Source organism: Uloborus diversus, chromosome 3 (assembly GCF_026930045.1).
Source record: "Uloborus diversus isolate 005 chromosome 3, Udiv.v.3.1, whole genome shotgun sequence".
Lineage (NCBI taxonomy): Eukaryota > Metazoa > Arthropoda > Arachnida > Araneae > Uloboridae > Uloborus > Uloborus diversus.
The window spans coordinates 164,792,911-164,813,943 of NC_072733.1; the positions used below are offsets into that span (position 1 = coordinate 164,792,911).

A 21,033-nucleotide genomic window follows, 5' to 3' on the forward strand; every position below is an offset into this window, starting at 1 on the left:
CCAGGCTTGTCTTTGTTAAGGAAATCGTGTTAAGGAAAGGGGGGGGGGGGCAACGAGGAAGGCTTTCTCCTATAAATTTTTCAAAATTGCAGTACTAGAAACGCAGTTTTAGATGACTCTTGATGATAATGAGGGTGTTATTCTGGTCTTACAGTGGGATCACTCTGCTGGAAATTTTCCAAAATTGAAGTCGCATAGCCAAAAAAGATGGATCGCACACACCGTGACAGATATTTTTCGGAAATTCTCAAAAATGGATTCAGCTATTCAGCGCATAAATCAGAACTCGAGAATTTTAACGAATCAAATATCCTTCTATACATATCAGAGATAGAAGAAAGTAACTGAAATTTACGAAAAATAATATGAACACCTTAAGAACAGACTGTTCCACTTCCATCAGCGAAAACCAACATCACTGAAAGTTTTAATAAAAATCCTCTAATGATAAATTAAAACAATCAGTTTAAAAATGGTAGAGAAAATGGGAGTGAAGTGAAATGAAAAATTATTCATAAGCTTAAACTAGTTAATGAAGAAAATACATTAATTGTCGATTGGAGGGATAAAAAATATGTTATTCGTAAACTGCAAAGAAAGACTACTACAGCACACTGGTCAGAATTATTACAAAGAATAAAAATTTTTTGACCTCTCTCTCTCATCCCTGTCACACGTATTCATCATGCAGAATTGTGCTACTTCGAGAAAATTTATAAAAAATTTAAAAGAAATCAAGTCGTCTGATCCAGTTTTAAGACGGACACTAACTCCATGCCATCTGGGACGTTCCCTTCATTAAAAAAGAGACACGGTCATTAAATTTTGGAAAGAGTACCAGGACCGTCGCCAGATCACAAAACTGGGGGGAGGGGTTTGTAAGCTTTTGGTGGCCCCTTAATTGTTTCAAACGCATGTTCCAATATGCAGAGAGAGAGAAAATATGGCTTCTGGTTTAGCAGGGATAGTCATACAGACCTTAGTACTAGCAATATAAATTTAATTGCAAGGATAATATTTTATCAGATTTAGGTGGTGTCAGAGAGCTACCTTCTTGCATTATTTCGAAATTGAAGATATAAAAACACAGGCTTAGACTACATTTTAAGTTTGGGAAGAAGGAGAGTGGATGTCAAGGATAGCCTCTTCCGATAATTTTCCCAAATTTAAGTTCCCAACACAATCATACGTTATATTTAATTATGTTCAGAAGAGGGGGTCCGGGGGCTCTCCCCCGGAATTTCCGAGATTGGAATCTAAAAAAAAAAAACAGTTTCAGACGATCTATGGTGATGTTGAGGGAGAAAGAGACTCTGGGGCATCGTTCTATAATTTTTCCAAATGCAAACTTCAAGCACGCATTCCTAATTGTGAATTATTTCTGATTATGACACACACGTAAAGGGGGGTTCGCAGGCTCTCCCTCGGGAAAAATTTGAAAATTGTAATTCGAAAAATGCAGATTTAGACGATGTATGGTAATATTAAAGGTAAAGGCGACCCTCCCCCCGAAAGTTTTTGAAATTTTGAAGGCTCAAAAACGTGATTGTAGAGGTTTTTTTTTTTTTTTTTTTGTAAAAATGTTGTGCACTACCAGTTACTTGAAATTACAGCTTCGAAAACGAAATTGAAGCCAACTTTCGATGAAAAGTGGGGGGGGGGGGGAGTTTTGAAGAGGGCTAGCGACCAGAAATGTTCCGTAATTGAAGCACTAAAACCGAGGTTTAAGACATTTTTCAATGATGTTGGCGAGGGGGGGGGGGCATTCTCTCGGAAAAAATACGATCTATAGAAACCGCAGTTTCAGAAGATTTTTGGTAATGTTAACGGGTGGGGAGAGTCGGAGTCCTCCCCTGGCAAATTTTCAAAATTAAAATTTAATTAACGCAGTCGTAGACGATTTTCAATACTGTAAGAGGAATAGAAGGTTTGGTCTCCTCCGAAAATTTTTCTGAATTGAAACCTTAAAAATGAAATTTTTGAGGATCTACGGTAATATTTGGAGGACAACAGTTTCGGGACACCTCCGGGAGTTTTTTTAAATTAAAGCCCAAACGACGAAATTTATTCGACCTTGAATGATGATGAATGATTAATTAAGAGGGCGTTTCTCGGAGGTTACGTTGGGAGCACTCTCATGGTTTTTCGAAATTACTGTCCTAAATACTCAGGTGTAGGCCATCTTTAATGACTTTAGAGTAAGGGAAAAGGGGTGGGGTTTGAGAACGTTTTCCCGGGATTTTTTCAAAACCTAAATTCTAAAAACTCACTTCCAGGCCAGCTTTGGGGACGTAAAAGGAAGGGTTTGGAGTTCTCCACTCTTCCTTTCAGTTTGGCTACGTTCCTATCTTATTGTAAATTTTAATTATTGATAAAAATATTGTGGCAATATTTTCTTCCAATTTTCATTTGCCAAACACGATTAATTCTTGGATTTTCTTTAGCAAAATTTTCAATTTCCCGGTCTAATATTTTTGTTTTCTTGCAATACAAGTGTTTACGGCCTTAGAGAAAGGACTTTTAACATTTTGAACGGATGTAGTAATTTTCTGTGATACCTTAGGTTTCTATTCCACTTCATGTTATTGTAAATATGCCACCTGCATCTCTTGATCAAGTTTTGATTTACTTACGATTTTTCCATTCAAACATTTAGAACTTTTAGTGTGAGTATTCATTACAATACTTTGAATCTCTTTTTCTATTTAAGTGTTTTTTTCTTTTCTCTCTCTCTCTCTGTGACTATTTCAAATTTATTTCGATGACCCATACATTTTTCCCCACTTAGCAATGATTTTCAGGAATATTTGTCATTAAAAAAAAATAATAATAATAATAAAAACATACGGGAATGTTTCGCGACCACTACCCTAACGGCTGTCCTAATGAAGCTGTCCTATTTATTTTTGTTTTTTATAACTGAAGAACCATGAAGCATAGTTTTTTATGATCAGGGCCGCCGAGAGACATTGCGTGCACCATGTTAGTTTTGTAGACGGTCCTCCCTCCCATTATGCTAGTTTTACTCTATGCACAATACTTTAATTTAAGCCGAGCCCACAGTTTCCAACTTGGCAGACATACTCACTCTGCGGCCTAGTGTACTGTACTGAATACTTTTTTTTTTTTTTGAATGTTTGAAGCGTACATTTCCGCGGGCCTTACTTAGATACTCTTAGTAAAAGGATATCGTGGATGCTACAAAATTGTATTTTAAGACTACGTTTTCTATTTAAATTTTACAGAAAAAAAAAAAATTTGTCACTATTATTTCAATTGTTCATTTATAATTACTATTTTATTTCTTTTAAAACAACAAAGAGTTAAAATTTTTCTTTGTTACTTGCATCTCTAAAATGATATTGGTGACCCCACTTCTGGAAAACTGTGGGAGGGGGTGAACATCCCCCCTTCGCGATGTCTCTGAAGAGTACGTGGAAAAAGTATTATTAATGCATATATATCTTGTTGAATGAGTTTAAATATTTTTTCTTTCCGCAATTAAAAAATTTCATATTCCCCTAAGAAAAAAAATCCCCCCCAAAAATTTTGATGGCGCAACTTGCGCCATAATCCCCCCCTGTGGGCACCCCTGATTCTCCAAAAACCTGTCATTTTCCATTCATATTTTTAAAAAAAACAAAAATGCTGAAAAAAAAAAATCTGAAAAAAAAAATCATGCTTACTCTTTGCTAGGAACTTATTATAAGAAAAATAGTGAGAACTCACTTTAACTATGTTTCACCCTCAAAAGAGGGGTCAAATTTTCATACAAGAGACTGACAAGCAGCACCAGGATCGTTACGAAATGAATTTCTTCATGGGTTATCTAAAATGTATTTATAGTAATAAAGAAATAACTGAAGCCTAAATCAAAAAGTACGGTTATTAAGTGACAAAACAAAATTTATGTAAAACCTCCCTTAACGGACACCCCCAGATTCTTCGAGTTCAAGTCCCACATAGGTCTTTCCATATTATTCACTCGGAATATCTTACACTTCTAATAATGGACATTCATTTCAACGAAAAGGAAAAATTATTGCTACATTAAAACTTTCTATAATTTAGCCATGCACAGTAGGGTGGAACGAAAATGACCTTAAATTTTTTTTTCAATTTTTTTGGTTTGCCGTAGTGGGGAAAAGTTGTAATTTAAGTTTAAAAAGAAGCAGAAGAAATTTCATTGCTTTACTACAACATCTTTAGGTGCCGCAACGAGCTTAAAGTTTGATAATTACCGAAATTTCCATTTAACAATGAAATTCCTTTTCATGCTTTCCTACTGTATGTAACGGTACAAAATATGGCAGTGAATACATTTTTTAAGCATTATATTAGGAAAAGAATACTAATTAAAAAATACAGTTTAAAAAAAAATCAAAATCTTTACTAATAATAAAGCTGAAAGTCTGTCTGGAGATCTAGATCTCTTTCTAGACCTCTGTGACGCGCATAGCGCCTAGACCGTTCTGCCGATTTTCATGAAATTTTGCACAAAGTTAGTTTGTAGCATGGGGGGTGTGCACCTCAAAGCGATTTTTCGAAAATTCAATTTTGTTCTTTTTCTATTCCACTTTTAATCACATTTACCCGAGCAAAATTATAAGACGGGAGAGTAAATTACCAAGTTTTTATAACGTAGAACCGTACCATGGGCAAGCCAATTGGCGAGAAATTCTTCTTACATTATTTGTAAATATACAAGGAAACCAAATGACCTTTTAATTTTTCTACAACGGGCAAAGCCGTGCGGGTATCACTAGTATACTATAAAAGACATTAACAATTCCATTTTTACCATTCAAAGTATTCTTAATGATTGTAAATAAATGGTTAAACCTGTATGATGTTTGTGTCTACTTCTTTGACACATTAATGTGTTTTTTTTTCTGTACCAAATAACTCTTTCTTCAATATAACTCTTGAGTCAATTTTTCGTCTCCTGCGACTGAATATCATGCTTTTAAAGAGCCGCTTACGGGTTACAAGTTTCACTTTGAGGGATTCACTAGACAAATGTTTTACCAAGGGGGGGGGGGGGGGGAGGTTCGGTTATTTCATTTTCACCCCATGAGATCAAATCGATGTAATCTTTGGCAGCAAAAATTATTTGTTGAACTTTAAACTTGACCGCCTCTACTTTGTGTTCTTGCATTCAACACACGTTGTAATCCAAGTTCTCTTACATTTCTACGCTCTTTGCATAGTATAGCCAAATGGAGATTTTCTGTTGCATCAAAATACCCATTTCTTTATGTAACCCGGTCTATAATGTTCTTAAAATCATGAGAGAGATATCGTGAATGTAAGATACGTTCAAATAAATGTTTAGAGCCGTAAGTACGAGAAGGTTTTAACTTAATGTTAAAACCACACAAGAGCATACACATTGCCCACCTTGATCCGTACAAGAAATGGATCCTTTCTTGAAAATGTATGAATGAATAATGATTACTATTAATATATTTCAGTATTATTATTTGTTTTAAACAATTTTAGCGAATTGCCACGCCCATATAAAGAAAACTATACTTTACTACACTTTAACAATATACTGAGTCAGAGTCTTGAGATTTTCAGTCGTATTTTTAGTTGCCACGTATAATCGAAATATACGGTTTGCAAATGCAAGTCATCTGGAGTAGGGAAGTTTTCCCAGGTTCCTTGAAGATAAATCTAGTGAGCAAGTCCAACTTGATATAGTGAAACACATCTCTAGTACATATTTGTGATCGGTATTTATGTCCTGTATGTTCTCAAAAAGAAGGTTATTTTCAATGGGTAAGGAAGTAACCACAGGAAGATTAGAACAGGTTTCCAGCTGTTGACTTAGCTTGTCTTTAAATTCGTTTGATTCTTTTGTTTTACCGTCTAAGAATCCATTAGGCTTCTATTCCTGTTGTCTCAAAGAAGCTCTTGACCAAATGTAATCTATTCTGGAAACTAAAAAGTCATATATATTTCACTTACAGAAAGATCTCTTCCAGCTGCACTTTTTAGGCCGTATCTAATAAAACAGTAGCATTTCATTACATCTTCGTAAGTGGGTAGTAAAACTTCATTGAAATCGCTAAATATTCCAAAAATAGGACATTCTGACATTTGTCTGCACTTGTTTAGACTGAGCCACTGCGAATCACAACAATGCAGTATTTTATTAACTAACGAAATTTTACGCGACTCACTAACTCAACTCGACAAAGAAATTAACACCTGATCTGAGCTTGGCCCCACTCACACAAATCACTGCTGACCAACCCCCGCCCCGTTTAAACATCCATTGCTGCAATGACTCAAGCTCCCAGATGCCAGTGTATTCGGCAAAAAGTGCGTTTTTGCCGAATTGCTCTTGCGGCACCTCAAGACATAATCCGAACAACAAAAAAAAAGTTATTATGCGACCTGTTGAGCATAAAAATTGCTTTTCGATAGCATTTGAAGCATAAAGATAAATTTCAAATTTTTTTTAAAAATATTTAAAATGTAGCAAAAATTGCAATTTTGCAAAACTTTATGCTCTTTGCGGCACCTCAAGACGTGCTTCAATATTTTTCATATTTTTTTTACAGCTTGTTTGCATAAAAAAGCAACTTTTCCGCACTACGGCAAATTGAAAATCAAAAACTTTTTTTTTTTCGTTCCACCCTAATGCACAGTATGATAAAATTTACAAACAGAGAAGTATCTTCTCATTACCTGCGAATTGTTTTATTGTTCAGGAGATACAAACATAAAACAAAAAGGGAATCAGCAATAATAATAACATATATTTTACTTTTATTTTAAAAAGCAACTACGAAATTTATAGCAACTTCACTGACCTATTTGAGCAACATTTAGGTAAACAAATGTCTAACCAATAAATCTCTTTTAGAACGATTCGTCTGAGCAACAACAAAACAATATAAAATAAATAGAATTATTCCACTGATACATTTTTTATTTATCGTTTGACAAATTTAACTTTCTTTTTTTCAATCAATTTTATTTTCCAACTAATGTATTAGAAATAAATCCTTCTATTCTACGGGATGCATTACCAGTGCTTGAGAAATAATGCTAGGAGAGTGATTTTTTTAGGACAGGAGTATGACATTTTTCATACAATTTGCCTGTTGCGTAAGACCAGGATCATAATTAAGGTAACTGTTATTTTTCGATTCTAACCTCTTAATTCAACTACACACTATGAATAGAATCATTATTTCTCTTTTGTTCAACACGGAAAGTTTGTCCAGGAGAATGACACCAAAAATGTTTCATGCTCATTATTGAACTTCAAAATTTTAGTAAGAACAGCAGACAAATCATATGAATTTAATACTCAAAGAATTTAACAAAATGGTAATAATAAACAGTGTTGTAGCACAAGAAATCAAAAATTCCTTTTTTTAATCTGGAATAATTGAACTCATTCCTAGGACAGGAGAATGACATGAAACCTGGGGACAAAGTTTAAAACGTACGTTGATGATTTAAATAATTTAATTTATTTAAAGAATGCTATTTTATACCATCAAGTATGCTTAATTTTGTGCTACAAATTGAATTTGTGGAATGTTCATACAAAATTTCTAAATAATTTAAGTCTATTTGAAAAACGGCTGATAACACGCAAAAAGTGTGAATTTCTGGTTACTTAAAATATTTTGTAGAAAAATCTTAATGAGTTATTGTTTTTAATAAGATTAGAATAACATCAGATAAGTTATTTCAAACTATTAAAAAAATGAAAACACTTTCTGAGTTAAACAATTTTTGTGTTATTCTACTGGGACATAATATTGTTAGAATTTTTGAGAATCACTCATATGTGTCTTTTTCGTCCATAAAATGCAGTCGAAAACACTAGAACTGCTTATAACAGTGTTGCCCAATCTAAGGCCCGCGATGTTGATCTGTGTGACCCAATGTTTTGTTAGAATACTAAACATCAAAAAGCGCAATTAATGACTATGTTACAAATTCTCTAAATTCTTTAAATTCTCTAATAGTCAACTGAGGGAAAATTTCTTCCCGTTGTAAATCGTTACAATAAAGCTGCGCACCTTTCGACGCCCCTTACATCATTGCGCCTTGAGCGATCGCACTCCTTTTCGGTCGGCCTTCTCACCTTCCTTGTCCTTATTTTAAACATGCTCCATCCTTACGTTGAATAAATAAAGTAATAAATTAAAAGGTAGTTTCTTGCGAACATAATTATTAACAGTAAAACTAACAAATGCTTTAAAAAAATTGGGCCAATAGTGGAGGAGAGAGCGCTTCCAAAATTTAAAAATTTTAAAAGTGATGTTTGAACGAATGTTAGAGCTTTCTTACAGAAATATGAATAAATTAATAAAAATACATCTGCAGATCAAATGCCAAATACATTTCACCACAAGAATGCTTTTGTAGCATAAACTAAGTCAAAAATCATTTTTGACTGGTATCACAAAGGGGAGAAAAGTATACATCAGGCGTGAAATATCTTGAAAAAATAATAAGGGCAAATTCCAAAACGCAAAAGCAAGTGCTGCCATCTTGTTCGTACAAACTTTATCTCTAAATAATGTTGCCATTAATTAGATAGGAGCATTTGCTCAAATTAATTACTTAGAACACATTGCATCATATTGCACAGGGAAAAGGTGAATTTTTAATAATGTGAAAACTGAACAGCTGCTTCACGTGATTTCGCATAGTTTTTTTTAAACTATTGATGCTTTTATAGTTATGAAACTAACAATTTCGCTTCTGCAAAAGAAATAAAAACCCATTGTACTGAGATAGCTCCATGTTCTTGATCTGAACCACACAAACTTACGAAAACTGAAATATTTCTTACGTTTCATTACTTTTGAAGAAAGGAATTGCTATGTTTCCTTCATTCACTGTCGCAGAAGTAAAAGATTCCAATAAAGACATTCTTCTCTTGACGAAAATAGCATTGTCGAGAGTTCGTGGGAAGTATTTCTAACTTAAGTGCTTGCGTCGTGTTCCTTATCACAATGTACCAATTCGAAGTAAGCATTTCATTAGACAGTACAAACCGTTATTGTTCGACCTTTAAATTCTTGTTGAAGTACTCGGATTTGATGCTTTTGTATACTGAGTATTAAACGTAATAACTTTAAGCAATTCCTTCATCATTTGTTTTACTTTGAGGGAAAGATTCCATTTAAGGTAAAATTATATGACTAATTTATTAATATATATATTTTTTTGTTTGTGTATAAATGTGTACTGTAGCACGTAAATAAGTTTTTCGCGACCAAAAATCTTTTTTTCCCACCTTTTAAGAAATGGTTGGACTTGAAAGATTTTTAGAAAGGATAATCGAGTAAATTGCTGCCCGAAGTATGATTTGAGTAAACATGATATTTTAAAGAACCTTTATTAATTGTATTATTTGGAGGGATAAACTGCATCCCTTAATGCACAATTATTTAAGTAACTTTTCTTTTGCGTGTACGTGAATGCGTTTTGCAGCACGTAAACAAGGAGTTTCTGGATCAAGTCTATTCTTCTCCATACTTGAATATTTGGCAGATTTTGATAGCTGATTATATTTTTTTTGTTTATAAATGCGTACTGTAGCACGTAAATAAGTTTCTCCAGACCAAAAATCTCTTTTTTTCCCTTCAAGAAATGATTGGGATTTGAAATTTGTTTGAAAGGGTTATCGAGTATGTTGCTGACTGAAGTATGATTTGAGATACGTGATATGTTAAAGAACCTTTTTTAATTGTATTATTTGAAGAGATGAACTGGATCCCTTAATGAACAATTATTTAACTTAGTTTTCTTTTGCATGTACGTTAATGCGTTTTGCAACACGTAAACAAGATGTTTCTCTGGATCAAGTCTATTTTTCTCTACACTTGAATATTTGACAGATTTTGATAGCTGATTATGAAGTAATTTTTTATAATTCTTGGTGGATAATCAGAAGTATTATTTGATAATCCACCAATAACATGTAAAGAAAACCTAAAAACTTCGTGAAGTGTGAAAAATATCAAATCCATTTTTATAACATTCTTTTTGCTTCTTTACATTATTTTCCTTTACTTCCTTTTAGCCCTTCGGCACTCGGATCCGTGCACTGCAATATCTGTTGTTTCTTTATAGTCCGCTGACCTGCAAAATATTTCTCTTTTCTGCTTTCATGGCATAAAGGTAGGCTTTCTTCTTTTATTTGATGTTCAACTATGTCGTTATATCCTTTACATTTTAGTGGTGTTCATAATTAATATATTATTTCCATTATTTATTGACATAAAACGAGTATTTTAATAATTTCCAGACAAAAATATCTGTTCTTTTGTGAAAAATATAAAATTTGCAAAAAATTAAAAATAACCTAAGAAAGATTTTAAAGCAAATGCTTGAAGAAATTTCTTAGTGATAATGTTAAACTTAAACTTGATAAGGGAAAAAATAAAAAAGAAATGACAATTCTCATTTCCCTCCCTAGACAATCAATTATTTAACATTAAACTTCGAATTTTTTTTTTCCAAAATGAGCTCTAAATTCTTGTATAACTTTTCTTATGCATTAATTACGTATCGGCAAAATCTTTGAAAATCGAAGTACTACAATCGCACTCGTCAGTGCGAAAACTGCTTGCATTCAAATTTGAAATCGGAAAAAGTATTTTAACGAATATGCTATTAATAGTGTGTTTTTTTACATTTGCATATGATTGTGTTTATATAAAGATACTTCAGAAATATGTGTTAGAAATATTTCGAAACTTTTTTACTCGTTGTTGAATAAATATTTTAGCAATCAAAGAAAACTAATAGTTATATGATCGTTCGTAAGCATTAAATATATTCCTAGTGGAATTTTTTATAAAAATTATTCTGCATGCTCAAATTTTACTTTCTTGGTGCATGATTTTACTCTAATAAAAGCAAAAAGTGGTTCACATCGTAACATTGTGCAGGTTATTTCGAAATGGGTTTTGGCTGAAAAAGAGTGGTAGTTATATCCATCCTGTGGAGCAATATCTACTATAAAATCTAGGGTTACGATCTCTTCTGAGTGTCTAATTCCTCAATCGATTCTATACCAATTCACTGGTATCAATTGTACAGTGCCACACATGGCTCCCCTTTTGTGCACCTATACCGATTTGTGCAACTTATGATTGCCTGTTTTCACAGTGCAATTTGGATGCCTTAATAAACGTTTTCTTTCTTTTTTTTTTTTTTCAGAATAGAATGCCAGTCTGGGTTTCATTATAAATACTATTCCTCTTGATGGGTGAAATCAGTTTCCTTATTTCGTTAAAACTCTCTTTAGGCCATCTCACGGAAAATCTAACTTTTTGTCCTTACGTGGCAGCTAATATGTTTTACTAAAAATCATAGTTTTAAAAGAGAATGAAGTAAATGTTGTGCTGAAGGTATTACATATAGGGTTGGTTGGGATAAGTGGGACCCCTTTTGAGACTAGTTCGTTTTTGAAATCTTATCTAAAAGTTTTGGAGAAAAAAATATTGTCTTATTTAATCTTGGACATTATTAATAAACAAAAGTTTATCATTATTTTCTAAAATAATGCTTTAAATATTCTTAATTCTTAACGATTATATTTTTAAAAAAATCGGATTGGTGTTCCATTTACCTCGTAGTAAGAGGTAAGTCGGTCACCCCCCTTTTTTTTTAAATTTAAATGAAGCATATCTAAAAAAGGGGTAAGGGGGTCTTACATGATAAAGTATGTAAATTTTTAGTGTGAATTATTTTTTTCTAAATGCATCCATTAATGAGATATTTACTGCCTTTTAAATCTATATCACGGAAAATTTTAAAACAAAAAACACAAAACAATTTCCTTTGTCAAATTTATTGAAAGCCTATAGGTATATATTTTACTTTTACATATAAAGGTGTGTTTGAAAAACGTAATACAGTTGATTAAGCTCAATTTGAGTAAATTAGCCAAGACTAAAAGTTGAAAACGAAATTGGGAACACTAAATGACTGTGTCTATGTAAAGTTGGCTAAGGAAGAACCATTATAACTTCATCCTCAGTAATTATTCTAACATCATCTGCACTATGCCAATAAAAAGTGTCACTATTTCTGTTCGTTCTTGCAAATTAAACAGTATTTTTTAATTTGTATCATCAACTTCCAATATTAGACCTAATTACATCTTAATGATTTCCTTTCATGTATGTTTCACAAATACATAATCACGAGCTTTGGCAATTTTTGTAGCTGACCTTTCAATTCCTACTAAGTCACCATTGTATTTCACTAATACAAATATTTAATCAGAGCTGCTTTTGATTTTTAAACCCCCATTATTGTAGAGGGACCCGCTTACTTCATAGTGAGTGGCTTCGACTTAGCCCGTATAGCAAAAATGTGCGGAATAAGTGGGACACCTCCTCTTGAACACTTATTAATAATATTTTATGTAAAAATTCTTGTTGCTGCATGAACTTTAAGTTATACTATACGTGAAAAATTATAAAAAAAATAATAAAAACTAACCTGGAAACACTTATTTGAAAAATGTTGCTTGAACTCGCAAATTTTTTTTTTCAGAACTTTTTTTTTTTTTGACTAAGTGCTATGACCTAGAACAAAATTCCACGAATCCCAAATTTATACAAAACCAATCACTGTGATGAAATTTAACATGTTAGGTCCAAAAATTTGAAAACTTTATCCATATTTATATATATATAGTGGGGAGGGGATCCACTTACCCCAGTGACCCACTTCCCCCAACCAACCATACTTTTGTGATTAAGCAACAAAATTTTATGCATTACCTTTTTAAATTATTACTTTTAATTGAATATATTAGCTGTTATGTGTGGCTTAAGTTGGATAGTCCGTGGAATAGCTCTTTTGAGCATTTTGTATACACTTTTTTTGTACTGTATTTCAAAACATCGAGAGCTTTCCTATATACGCTGCTCAAAACAACTGAAGGATATTGTAAGTCTTGTATAGAAAAAAGGTATAAGCAAATGTTTTTGCAAAAAAAAGGAAGAAGAGAGTCAAAAATGCAAATTTGTTTTCAAACTTCATAGTATGTAAATTTTGAGTGTGTTGTAAAAGACAGCTGGTTTGGTTTCGGCTGGTTTGATCCGTAAACTCCCGGTTGCTGTAGATGAGGTAGCGTAAACATTATACGATATCTCATTTAAAGGATGGGTTTTGAAACCGATCAGCTACGGTTTAAGTGAAAAAAATAAGCGATTTTGATTGCTTAGAAAAATCCTTCTAGTATAATTTTACGACACTTTTTGAAAACATTTGATTTTAAATTATGTATGATTTATCCAATTTTGAAGCGCAGAAAACTTTTCATAAAGGTGTCATGTTACGAGAATAGTATTCTCTTAATCTTTTAGTAGAATTTGCAGTGATTTAAGAATGAAATGTAGAGTAGAACTTCGATTATTTGAGCTAATTGGGACCGCTAGTGCATCGGTTGTCGGAAATCTCGGTTAATAAAAACTGTGTATAAAAATGTCAGGATTGCAAATTTTTAAAATGTATTAATTAAAAATACACTAGAATATTTTTTAAAGACGAACGCACAAAGTGACGTTTTGCGGTTAAAAAACTAAAATGGAAAATAAGTTGAAGAAAGTTTTAAATAGTCAATTGAATATTTTTTAAAAGTACACAGTTGAGTATTAAAAGATAAATTTGAAAAAAAAAAAAAAATCCAGAAAATATTTTTATTTTTGAATTAAAAATTCACTATTTTATTAATTTTACATAATTTTTTTTTAAAATGTAAAATTTCATTATCTGCTCGGTTAACAGAAACCTCGGTTGATCGAAGGTCGGTTAATCGAGGTTCTATGAAAAGTTTTATGGAAGAACAATTTTTAATAACGAAATCACGTATCCGATAATTATCTAAGAACAGAATTGTAGTTGGGATTGGGACATTCAGGAGAGTTCGTTTAGCTTTCCAAGACATAGCGAAACAGACTGCTGCATAATTATTTTCTTGGGATAGCTTTTGAAATCAAAAGCACCTTAAATGCAATTTTCGCTCATTAAGATTTATACATTGTAGCTCACTCAGGATTTTGCTTTAAGGTTGAGCGAGAAGGAGAACTAAGGTAAGACTACTATATGATCAGCGAGAGGATAATGCAGGATTCAGGAAAATTTCGAGAAATAGGAGTTTGAAGTTGTGTTTTGATTCCATGTAAATAATTTAAAAACGAGCTGATGTGTGCATCACATGACTTCCTTTTACTCCAATTTAATGTCATTTCCCCATTACAGGCAATTTTAATGTGATTCAACAGTTTACTCTCTAAATATCACCAACAGTGGCCAAATTGAAATAAGATTTAAAACAAGCCAAATTTGTCGTCAAGTTGGTTACAAAACTTGGCGACCAAAAGACTGGCGATCTATCGCCAAGTGTCCGCCAAATTATAACAGCACTTGAGCTTACATCGAAATTAGCAATGATTTCCCCCCAAAAAGGGGCAAAAGACCCCTTTAGAAACACCCGAATGCAACCAAAAGGGGAGGTGCACTAGACCTCACTAAGAGTCTACGTACCGAATTTCAACTTTCTAAGACAGACCGTTTGTGAGTCATGCAATACGCATAACTCAGTCATACGCACATACATAACGTACATACAGACGTCACGAGAAAACTCGTTGTAATTAACTCGGGAATCGTCAAAATGGATATTTCGCGTGTCTGTACGTTTTTAGGCACTTATCCACGTGTGGTCTAGCCGAGAAAAAAAAAAGACTCGACATTTATTCGGGGGTGAATAAAATGGAAATGACGGTCAATTTTTGAGTGAAATTTTTTTCGCGATTACAATACTTCTTTTTTTTGTAAAAGGAATAAAAAAAGAGATGTTTCTTTTGGAATTTTTGAATTTAGAGTTTTGTATCTTAAAATCTTGTCAGCTAACTTCATGATCTTAAGCTAGCAAATAACTCATATCCTTAACGATGAAACTAAATTTTTATAGAATTTAAAACACTTGCAAACACACAAAGCTAAATAAAATAGAAAGAATGGAAAGAGAAGCGATTCTACTTTTGGTGTCACTCGTCTGGGGGGTGACTCCCAAATTGGAATCGCAAGTTTTTAAAAAGTACAAATACTTCAATTCAGAAAATTTCTCCGAATATCTCAAATTGTAAAATTCATTTTATCAAACGCAGTTGTATCCCGCACGTGCGGGGGAGGGCTTGCGCTGGGAAACAACCTCTGGAGAGGGCTGATACCAAATAGAACTTAAGAGTAAAAAAAAATATAGATAGTACTTCAATTCTGAATTTTTTCCCCAACATTTAAAATAATATTTAATTTATCAAAGTGAGTCGCGTCGGAGAGAGAGAGGCATTTGTGCTGGCTGATATCCTGTTGGGGGGGGGGGGGAGGGGTAACGACCAAAATGAATTTTAAAGTTTCTAAAATATACCACTACTGAAATCCTGATATATTTTAAATTATGTTTAATCCATCAAAAGTAGTATTATCACTGCGGGACGGGGGGGGGGGGGGAGGCGAGGGGCTTGTGTCAAGTGACAACTTTTTGAAGAGTGACGTACAAAATTTATTTAAGAGTGTTCTTAAAAATAAAAATATAAATACTGAAACCTCAATATATTTTAGTTTAAATTTACTCTAGCAAGAGTTATAAAGAAAAGTAAAAACGAGTTCAATTTGAAAATTCCCGGTATTGGGTCCTCGAACTTCTTAAACTCTTAACATTATATTAGACCAAATATAGTTTAGAATGCGTTTTTTAGATTATAAGTTAGAACATTTTCCGGGGGTTGGCCCACGAACCCCCATTCCCCGTAACATCACCAAAGTTTGTATAAAACTGTGTATTAAGACATACAATTTCGAAAAATGCATGCTGGAGCTCTTTCGAACCTCATCTCTCCCTGACATTATCGTAGTTCATCTAAAATGCTTTTTTAAGACTAAAAATTAAAAACTTTTATTTTACCCCGGGACCCCCTCCTCCCTTTCCTATTACTGAGAGAGATAGTGAATATTATACTAATTTATTACTATCTTTCCCTATGTTTGCCATACGTTTGAAATAATTTAGGGGACATCGATTTCATACACCCCCTTACTTTTTGGACCTCGCGACAGCCCTGCACTATTGGGCAAGTTGTATAAAAAGCATTTATAGTTTTTATTTGCCTTTTGTATATTAGTCGACTTAAAACGTCGTTATAACACAAATGTAGTTGTTTCTGAAAATTGTATGAATTTTATGTTTTTATGTTTTTACAGAAAATTAAATGCTTTTTTTAACGTTTGTAAAAGGGGGGGGGGGGGGTGACACCAAAAATTACGATCCCGGGTGTCACCCATACTAGGTACGCCACTGGTAGATATTCTTTATCTGATTGCTAGAACAAATTTCTAGCACCGCATGAAATGCTCTGTAGTAATTTATAGTTGTAACTTAACTTTTAACTTTATGTTAGAACGGAAGAAATACTTACAAAGCCATCTTAAAAATTACAAGAAAGTGACTTTTAGTACTAGAAAGATGTGTTATTTATTGAGATATGCTGATCATCCATGTTTGTTCTAAGTAAATAATTGAAAAAGAAAACCATTTAATGGCTAACTACTTATGCTGGGATTAAGGGGGGGGGGACTGGTTGTCTAAAACGCCATCAGTGATAGTAATTGATCAAAACGGTCAATAAAGGAATTTGTGTTTGTTTTAATTTTTTTTCTCAATATCAAAGTGATTACTAACATTTTCCTGAACTTTTATGCAGAAAAAAGTATTTTTCCCAGTAATTGACTAGTGCGGTTAACTAATAAATGCTCTTGACCAACCACTAATTGAGCACAGATAATCTAAAAATCTATATACAAATAACTTATAGTTGATTTTTTTTTCTAAAAAAAGCATTCACTTGTAGGAAAAACTGAGTCGCTCAGAGAGTACATGATAACCAAGTCGGAAACTAAGAGACTGGAGAGAGGCTCGACTCGGAATTGAAATAGTCTAAATTGGAGAGGTTTAAGGAGAGAACGCGGCTCGGCGCTAAAGCTGCCCGCCTGTACTACTACTATTTAAATAATATACATATACTGTTAAACATTAAAAATATAAATCGTATTTAATAGTAATGTTTCAATATTTAGGCATTATGCAACTTGATTCAGGTCCTCCGGCGACTCACATAGTTATAATGTGAAATCCACTTGGAATCGATGAGCTACGCGAGAAGCTGAAGAAATATTGCCAAGCTGGTATCATTTTTTGTTACTTTTTTTCTTTGAAGCCAAATGTCGTGAAGTTTGACGTTTTTTTAAACCCTTTTGGTCATCACTGTCATGTAACCATTATGGTTCACATGACATCTGTGATGACATCATCCATCCAACAGACAATCAGAAGCGACCATTATGCGAACATAGATACATACACACATCCTATACGGTCAGATTTTGACAGTACAGATTTTGATTTTTACTGTGTGGAAAAAGTGGTCAATTACTAACATAATCTCCTTTTTTTAAAAACTATTATTGAGAATAATTTGAATTATATTAAATTAAACAGAAAAAATGATTAACTATTGTTAATCTTGATGGATTTATTGATGTGTAAAAAAATTCAGTTTTTTTTCTGTTGATTTTAGCAGGAAAACTAAGTAGAACTTGTCGAAACTTTCACTAAATGTAAAGTCAGAACAAACAACGTAAGTAGAAGCACAAATTTGTACATTACAGCAGACACGTGTTTCGGCGTTACAGGGAACGCCTTTTTCAATGCAAAAAATAATGAGCTTATGGATGAAAAGACATCCGACAAAAGCTTATCTTATCTTTCACTAAATGGTCAAATACTAGCAATTTACCTTACACTAATTTTTATCTTCTGAGTTTAGTCAAGACGCGTTATGTACTATTTTAAATATATAAAATCTCTGATTTTCTTTGTGGATAGGTATAACTGTTTGCAAATTATATTCCGTGTGTAAATTAATTAAAATTATATTCTACTGTTACCAAATAATAGAGTGACATAATCTTTGGTTTAGATCACCAGGGAAACAAACTGACAAGCATATTTCCTGGAAATTCAGAAACATGAGATAGATTCTATACTAATTATTTCGAATATTAATACGTTTTCATTGAATCATTCATTAGCTTCTGCACCAACTAGCAGCATTCGACCATAGCGTACAACAGGCGGTATTCATTGGATCATCTATGGTCAATATCCTTCATTCTTATGCAAATTCTGGATTGCTTTTATGAAGACTTGCGCATTTCCCCGCTTTTGCTTTTATTGTATTTACATTTAAGATACAGAAATGAGATGCGAGACTGGATGTTTTAGGTTATTTCAACCTATTAATATTATTATTAAATATCAAGCTCAATCAAGCTAAAAATTTTTTTAAAGAAAATTGTTTTAAGCTGAACCGCATTTCAAATGAAAATTGACTAACGTGTTTGAGAGATACAAGAAGCTCAGTCTTCAGTGCAACGGAGATAGATGTGGAAAACAAAAATTCCTAAGAACACACTGAAGAATAAGAAATAGAGCAATTCCTTTCGCCTAAATATAAGTTGATTTTAAAAAGTTAATATATCACATAAATCGCAAATTATTACATACACAAGTTTTCGAGTAACAAAGGAAGCTCGTGTAATGTTTTTTTTTCTCTCTAAAAGACGTAAGCTTACGGAGAGAAATCCGACATAAACTACACAAACAATGCAAATCGTTTGCAATTTTTGGGCTTTTTCAACGTTTTTTTAAGCTCTTGTAATTTTGCCAAAATAGATTAGTAATAACTGGTTAAAGGTAAAAGGCCATTCTAACAAGATCCCGTTTATGATGACCCCTTCAAAGATTTTCAAATAATTCCTCAAAATTATGCATAGTTTCTATTTATTTTAGCGGCCATTATTTTTACCTGCCACAAAGTTAAAACACCTTTAAAATAATTCATACTTTATTTATCTTAGTTATTTTACTTTCCCTTTCATCACAAAAATAGATTACCTGCCATACTAATGAATTCATTGTTTAAAGAAGAAATAGAAACAAAATAAAGCCTTTTTAATCGCTCTTTTTGCGGTATATGCTTACTTAGATATAAAAGCAGTTACCTTTTAGATTTCTTTCCGACTAAGTAAATCCTCGCTTCTAATCCCATCTCTTTTAAAGATGCAGTAATTTTATTATTTAATTTTCTATTTCTGCGGCACATTTTTGCTAATATTTAGAGAGATTTTTTTTCTCATCTCCTTCCGGTTGTTTGCTTGACGTTTTTGTGATATAATATTGTGCTTGGAATTCAGTTTCATTATCAATAAAAATTATGACTCAGCTGTTTTTTTTTTATTTTTTTTTAAAGGATTTTTTTTTTTAATTAAGACTTTTCGCTTGAAGAACTTACTTACATAGTGTTTTATTCTGGAAAGAAGGAAACATTTCTTCGCAAATTAATATTACTTGCTAGTATTTGAAATGAAGATAATGAAGCTTGTGATAATATACAAGTTTGAAAAAATTAAAGCTCCACCCCCAAAGGAAAATCTACTGGACCTAATCTCATAAAACTTAGCAACAGGTGACGTCATGACGTCATAATATCTTATTTTCAGGAAAAAAGGAAACTTCTCTGCTCTCTGTACGCAATATTTTTAAACGAAATAAGACCTGAAGGCATCTCTTAAATATTTGCACGGATGTCTCTCAAAGCCACTATTTTTGGTGATACACAATTTGGCTGAATTGAAAAGTATGTTACACTGGCATTCCCAGAATATTATTACGCACTGCGGCTGTTTCATTTTTCCATTTATGAACAGTAACGGTTGTGTTCACCAGTGGATTCGAACTTCTTTCAACATCCAAAATGCCGATCGAAGCTTTCTTCAACCAATAAAGAAGACTTCTATAGTTGGTTCGAGTCTCCGACGGTGGCTCGGATCAGCTGGCAAACATTATCGTAAATAAATGACAACTTCCCTTTCACCTTTTGTTTTGTCTAAGAAGTATCCCAATCATGAAAATATGATGTAAATGTACAGAACGAATGTGTAACCCATGGTCGCTGTAATTGGTTTATTTTGTCAATAAAAATTGTGCAGTGAAAACACAGTGTTCAAGTTCAAAGAGATGTTTGGTATACTTTTTCCTGTGACAGGTAACAGAACGCCGTCCGCCATATGGCTTAGTGTTACATTACGGAGTTAAGTGTAATAATTCAACTCGTGACTTCATGAGTTGATTCCCGATGCTCTTTACAATAATTAGTCAGTGTTTTTAAATCCGAGCGGAGTTTTGAAAAAATGTCTGAAATCTTAAACGCTTGGAATTTAGGCACGTCTCTCATACTGTTGTGAGGGGTTGATTGAATTCTGCGCAAGCACGGTGCACATTTTTACGAACTTCGCACAAACATTTCGAACATTTCATTTTTGATCGTAGCTCGTTTCGAGTCTTTTTCTCTTATACGAACCGCTAGTCTCCACAAACTGCTTCATCTACTTTATAAAATATTAAAAAATACTGCAACGAGTAAGTTTTTCTTTTTTTTACAAAATAAATTTGGTGCGAAGGTATCTAATAAACTAGTATTACGATTAAGATATTGCATATTTACTGTTTGCTTTCTCTTATGTTGAGGGCGCTATTTCTCCATTTTGAACTTTGCCTCTGGTGGCACATTTTTGCTGTTACCAGATAAAACATCTGTACTTTTACTTCTGGGCTGTGCATGAACTTTCTAGATCAATCCATTTCGTAACGTGTACTCTGCTCGTCATTGTGTCACACTCATTTTGAACTACTCTGCATTTTAAAGATAACAATTACAAAAGCAAAATTACTACACTAAGTAAGCCTATTCGCGGTTTCTTAACTGCTGTGAAGTTAAGATATTTCCTATCACGCAAAGAAACTTCCCAATCTTTACTCTTTTTTTCAAAAAAATGCCAATCAATGAATATCATCAATTACCAGTCGTGAAAAACAAAAAATTAAGATATTGATTACGTAGTATAGTT

The 21,033-nt window shown here is 32.9% G+C and overlaps 1 protein-coding gene across 1 annotated transcript in view; it reads right to left on the minus strand.

Annotated features, from left to right (window-relative positions):
- LOC129219252 (cyclic nucleotide-gated cation channel subunit A-like) overlaps nucleotides 1-21,033 on the minus strand; it is a 62,252-nt gene that overhangs the window by 17,696 nt on the left and 23,523 nt on the right. The gene's annotated exons all lie outside the window — the stretch shown is intronic.